Source organism: Suricata suricatta, chromosome 10 (genome assembly GCF_006229205.1).
Source record: "Suricata suricatta isolate VVHF042 chromosome 10, meerkat_22Aug2017_6uvM2_HiC, whole genome shotgun sequence".
Lineage (NCBI taxonomy): Eukaryota > Metazoa > Chordata > Mammalia > Carnivora > Herpestidae > Suricata > Suricata suricatta.
In genome coordinates this window covers 128,152,321-128,158,795 of record NC_043709.1, presented here as the reverse complement: position 1 = coordinate 128,158,795, position 6,475 = coordinate 128,152,321, and the positions used below count along the sequence as shown (strand labels likewise).

Genomic DNA, 6,475 nt, shown 5'->3' with positions numbered 1-6,475 from the left:
GTGGGAAGAATTGAAAAAAAAAACAAAAAACCCCTCTCAGCAGGGCACAGTGAATGAAAAAGATCGACAAGATAAGGCTAATGATGTTGGCAAAGGTCACATCATGCAAGGCTTTGTAGGGCTTGTTAAGGAGTTTGGATTTATTATATGGGCACTAGGAAGCCATCGAAGAATTTTAAGCCGGGTGGTAACATGATTTAATGAGCATTTTAAGTGATCGCTGTGTGCTTTATGGGGTATGGGTTTGGGTGGTGGGAGTTTAGAAGCCTGCTGATCATCATTTTGGTCAGTAATTCTTACAACATATTAGGATACCTGAATTAAGTAACAATAGAAATGGAAAAAAAGTAGGAACCTGCAGCAAATCTGAGAAGTGAAATTGATGCTTTGGGGAAATGTGGGGGAAGGGTATGGAATGTGGCTCCTGGATTTTGACGTAAGTGGTTGAATGGGTGATGGTGTCACTTTACGGTGTTTAGGAATATTTGGAGGGGGATAAATTTGAAGAAAAAGCCTGTATGTTAACTTTTTGACAGGTTAAATTTTAGGTACCTACGTGAAATCAAAGTAGACCTGGTAATTAGGTAGCCAGAGGTATATATTTCTGAAAAGTCGTGATGGTTAATTTTCGGTGTTGATCTGACTGGGCCTTGGATCGCCCAGATATTTGCTAAAACATTATTCTGATGTGTCGGTAGGGATGTCTTCTGGTTGAGATGAACACGTGAATCGGGAAGTTGAGTCAAGCAGGTCGCCTTCCCAAATGTGAACAGGCCTCAACTTGTCTGTGGAAGGTCTGATTGGAACAAACGGGCCGACCCTCCCATGCGGGAGAGGGACTCCTGCCTGATGGTTTGAACTGGATCTCAGTCTTCTTCCTGACTTTAGAACCAAAACATCAGATCTTCCTGGCTCTGGAGCCTGTTGGCTTTCAGACTAGAATGTACACCACTGACTCTTCTGGTTTTCAGGCCTTCACACTTGAACTGGAACATTCGAACATTGCTTCTCTTGGGTTCCAGCTTCTCAAGGGCAGATGTGGCCTCCTCAGCCTCCATAATCACATGAGCCAATTGCCTATAATAAATTTCTTCATGTGTGTGTGTGTCTGTCTACATATATATATCCTTTGGTTCTGTGCCTCTGGAGAATTCTAATACAAAAAGTATCTGAGTGGTGACGTAAATTGAAAATTCTGAGCATGTGGATGATAAATGGAGCTGATGAGACAGTCTGAAATTGGGAACAAGGGAGACATTCTAAAACTGAGCCTTGAAGGATCTCAACATTAGAGGTTGGGTAGAGAAGGACAGTCCAACAAGGGACAGAGAAGGGATGACCAGGGAGGTAGGAGGCAACCTGAGAGGTTGAGGCATCATGGGAGTAGAAGGAAATGCTTCAAGAAGAGACAGATGGCTGTACCTTGTGGTGCGTTTAAGGCGTCAAGGACCGGGCAGTGTTTGTTGAGTTGGGCAAGACAAAACTCAGAGCCTGTGACGGCATGGAATTGTGACTCGTGTTGGCAGACGTCAAGCGGAAGTAATATGAAGCACTGAATAGGAAATTCATCTGAGAATTGGTGTAAGAGAAAAAGGGAGAACAGATTGTAGCCACAGAGACCTTTGGAATCCTGGAAGGGGAATCACCCAAGCTAGATGGTTGCATGTCAGTAGCATTCAAACAACGGTGCAGAAACTGAGATAACATTTTGGAATGTTCTGTGAAAACCTAAACTCTAGCTTTTGGGAGGAACATCTCAGAAGCACTCACAGCCTATATAAGATAAATACTCCCCTGGGCCCATGGGCTTTTACCTGAATACAAACACTTACCCTCTCATACAAACAAGTCCAGAACAATAAAGCAAAGAAAGATTTGAAAAACAGCCCTGTTTTAGAGCTGTTATTTCTAGTTAATATTAGAACTTCAGATTACAAATTAGAACTTCATGTTAGAAGTCCTAGATTCAATCCAAGATTTTTTTTTATGCAATCTCTTCTTAATGTCTCTGAGCTTCGCTTTTAAAATATATATATACCTGATGACACTCACCCTGTTGAACTCAGAGAGTAGCCGTGGGAATCTAATGAGATAATGCACGCCAAGATGTGTTGGTAAGTTTAAAATGCTGGCCAAACTTGTATTTATGGGGCACCTACTTCTCACCTATGCAAATAAGTCATCTGAGCGGTTCCAACCATTTGCAAAAGCTTTTTAACTTCCCACTGACTTTGTACAGAAGCAACCATATCCCTTATAATGAGCCTTGTGAAGTCGCTTATGAAGTGTATTTGGTAACGGTCGTAGAAGTTAGATCTCAAAGAGTCTGAGTTCGTGATTATGAGAAGGAGGCCCTGCAGCCCACACAAATTGGCAGGCTTCCTAGGTCAAGAAAACGATCTCCAAACGGTCTTAGAATCGAATAGCTCTTTTATAAGAAATCTGTACCCTGAATATGAAGGAAGATGAAGAGGATTGTAGGGGAGGAAAAATAATTTTCCCTCTACCCTTCCAAGCCCTTGGCTGAGACTCCTCTGTAATAAAAAGACAGATGAATGGGAGAAAAACAAACAAAGTTTAATAACGCGCATACGTCCCGTATACATGGGAGAGACCCAGGAAAACGGAGGAACTCCCCAAAACGGTCCAAGCCATCGCCTTAAACTCCATCTTCAGCAAGAAACAAAAGACAGATGCTGCCAGCCGGCCAGGCCTGTTACCGGGAGGTTACCAGGAAGCGCAGTAACAGGAGTAATTTAGAGATCCAAGTCATTGCCTTGTCAGTTGAGAAGTTTCTAGAGACTTAGTCATCCTTAGTACACAGCCTTACGAACGAAGATTTCCCTTGTAAATCTAAATGTTCCTCTGACAGGTCATATACTTGGTTACTGTAACATGTACTTGGTTTTTAGAGTTTTCCTGGTGTCTGCTGTTTCTTAAAAACCAGCAACCCCAAATCATCCTTATGCCGAAGAGGCATACTTTGGGGCGACCATTTCTGCTCCCCCTCAGAGGGGAGGAGGCAGAAAGCAGGTAATGGAAGGTGAAACCGAAGCGTATTAACCATGTGCTGTTTACACAAAGTTGTTGCAATGTTGCAGCTGTTCAAACCGCGGAGCTATTTTAAATAGAATGAGGCATGAGCTCGGGAACAGAGGGTCAGTGTATCATCACCAGGCAAAAATATAAAATGCAGCGGGAAAAAGAAGCGTAGAACGTGGAGAAGGCGGGGGACGATTAAAAATGTAACACGGAAGGAGATTGTCTCCTATAATATTTATTTGTGACAGGTAAGTCAGTCCATCATCTCACCTGAACCATGGAGAATTGTGCTATTGTGTTAATTACTCTCTTTAGTGACTCTCTGAGCTTGGGAGGATTTAAATTCCAGGATGAGAAAGCACTAATGGATGTGGTATTGTAGATGTAATGAATTAGTATTTCACGCTGTGCTACTGTCTCAAAGAGTGTTAAATGGTAACCCCCAGCCCAGCAGCACCCCACGCTTTTAGTGTGCATTCAGCCATTCGTTCCTATTAGTAACAGAGCCACTCTGGGGTCATGTAAAAATTCAAAAGGGAAGAAAAGGAAAGTAGATGTCAGTGGGACACTCCGGGAAGATTAGCATGTTTTGTGGTGAGGCTGTTTATGATACGTTTAATTGTGTACGTTGACAATAAACCCCAGTAGTTCACATTTGAAAGGGAAATCATGTGCCCTTTAAAAATGGCAAATCAGACCTGCTTCAAACAGGAGGTTTTAAAAGGCGTACTTCCCCAAAAAATTCCATTGGCAAATTGGCGCAGATCCCACACCGTCCGATACTTAGCCACTTCCACTCTCCTGTCCTGGACTTCCTTATACACACCAGGGGCGAACAAACAGACTTACGGCAGGACATTTTGAGGCTCCAACACAATTGCTCACTAAAACCTAATCAACCAGCAGAGGGGCACTACAGTGCACTGCACAAAGTGTCTTCTGAGAACCGTCAAGGCCAAGTTTTCCGAGGAGCAAGCCCGGAGATGAGTGTCTCTGGAGGGGTAGGCACCACGCCAGGTGTTAATGTCAGAAAAAAGCACAAATGTAATGGTCCCCTTCTTCACACGTCTCATAATCTTACTTTCCACTCTCCCCAATGTCTTTTTAATAATATTATAAATCCTCGTGCCAATATTTCAAAAAGTCTTGAATTGGAAAACAGTCAAAAAGAAAAAAGACTCCTCTCCCACTTTCCAGGCACTGCTCCCCCTCGCCCACCGCCCTGCCATCCATCTGCTTCTAGATCTTTTGTGCAAACTCATTCTACCTCAAGTCTCTGCAGTTTTATTTCAGTTCAGCCTTGGCTAGGCTTCCCAGAAAGCAAAGCCTGAGGCAAAAGTTCATGTGTAGTATTTTATTAGAGAGTACAACCCCAGGGAAGAGGGACTAAGGGAAAAGGGGGATACGAGGGAGACACAAGACCCGGTATAGGGTAGATTCTCATTGCCAAGCTGTCCACTTTGGTATTGTCACTAGTTGCTTGATCTTCTGGACTGATGTCCAAAGAGCCACGTGAACACAGGTAACTTCAGACCACGTGTCTGGAGAAGGAGAGAGGAAGATGTTATCTGCCAACTCCTATCTCACACTGGCAAGTTTCACTTCATGGGATAACTGCCCCATACATCTGAGTTGCACAAGTGTGGCAGTGAGCAAGTTTCAAGGCCTCTCTTGCTTCCGTTCTTATAAAAATAGAAGGTCCAGGGCGTGATGGCAGGAATGCTTGGTTCAATGGCAAAAGCTGCTCTTGGGTGCTACCTGCAGGAAACTGACCAGGATCCAAGCAGGTGTCTGGCTGGTCATACACCAGAGGCCAGGCCAGAGCCAGCGGCCTAGGGCCCCAGAGATGGAGGAGTCTATCAGACTCATCCATCACCTTGCCTTGTGTTGACTCCGCTATTATAATGTGGGCTTCAATACTGTAAGAACGAGATGCCTCAAGTGGGGATACACAGCCAGTCTCAGAGTCTCTGTAAAGGTGGCAGCAAGCCCTAGTCTCTAAGAAAAACTAGAAGCTAGAAGCTGGGTGAAGGACTACAACTCCATTCTTGCACTTGGTCTTGAAGCCATGACTGATCATTCCCACCTGCCATTCTGGATTTCCCTTATACTCAATAAAGTGAGAGGGAGACCATTCTATTGGACTTATGTTTGACCTCCGTCCTTGCCACTATGGCCACACTGTTCAGGGGCCCACTCCACCTGCACTGGGGCTGCCAAAGATGGGAAGGCTGGGTGACATGCACAGAATGAGTCCTCCTACCCACTAGCTTTTAAAAGCCTCTAATTCAGTAGATGTTCTCCCTTGAGCGTTACCATGGGACACAAAGACCTGCATGCTTTGTGCCAACTCACAGATGCCCACCCACACATATCTTCCCCACACTAGTGTGTCTCTGATCTTCCAATGTTTTTTCTTCTAAGTCCCTGAAAACCAATCAATTTATCCATCATTCCCAAGGGTCCATAGATATCCATGTCTCAGACCACTTCTCTATCACTGCAATGGGAACAACTAAATATACGGCCAGAAGTTTTGCACCATGAGCATATTTAACTTCATCACTGTGTTTTGGGGCTGTGCTTGAATGGGTCTAAAGTGTAGCACTAGTCTAATTTACACTAGTATCAATATATCATGCTGACCTATCAGTGGACTATAAACCAGCCCCAACACATTCAACCGATCCTCAGAAACCCTACTACCACCACCATGATGCTGTATGTGTGAGTTGAAGAACAAGTATTAGCACTTTAGAAGTAGATGCCAAGGTAGATTGGGCCTCCTCTTCATGTAATCTATTCATATCCTCTGGATCTCTTAGGGCTCATTCCAAATTAAGAATTTCCAAAATGGTATCCTTAGGGTAGATTTTCAAGGGCCACACATGGTACCAACTGGCTTATCTTGGGTCCTCCAGAGAGCAAAGCCTATTGTTAAAACAGCAATCACGAAAAAAGTAAAAAATGATATGTTACTGTATTAAGGGATACGATGCAAGAGAAACAAGATGAGGGAAAGAGGGAGAAAAGCAGAGAAAAACAGAGCCTATCTAGATAGGCAGACCATTACTTGGTGTTCAGCATGAGTAATTAATCCGTCTCCTGCAGGTTTCCTTGAAAGGGCTATATGAATAGTTTCATTTTCAAACAATCCATCTGTGGAAAGTAGGGGGTAAAAATTTATCTTCCAGCTCCTATAACCAATTGGTCAAAGACTTGCTGCACATGCATGTCCTTTACCCATGGGGCAATCACAAATCCTTGAGGCATAGGGGCATCTCATGCTTCAGCATCAAAAGCAGAGCCTGAGGATGAGGAATAAGAAGCAATATAGTACGTATTGGGACGACTGGGTGGCTCAGTTGGTAGATCGCAGCTTAGGTCTTGACCTCAGAATCATGAGTTCAAGCCTTGCATTGGGCTTTATGCT

The 6,475-nt window shown here is 43.9% G+C and overlaps 1 long non-coding RNA gene across 2 annotated transcripts in view; it reads right to left on the bottom strand.

The window, feature by feature from the left end:
- Positions 1-4,381: 4,381 nt before the first annotated feature.
- LOC115304914 overlaps positions 4,382-6,475 on the bottom strand; it is a 5,467-nt gene continuing 3,373 nt past the window's right edge. For both annotated transcript variants that reach the window (XR_003914664.1, XR_003914663.1), the window contains one exon: positions 4,382-4,583. This is a non-coding gene — a long non-coding RNA (uncharacterized LOC115304914). The remainder of the gene's footprint in view (positions 4,584-6,475) is intronic.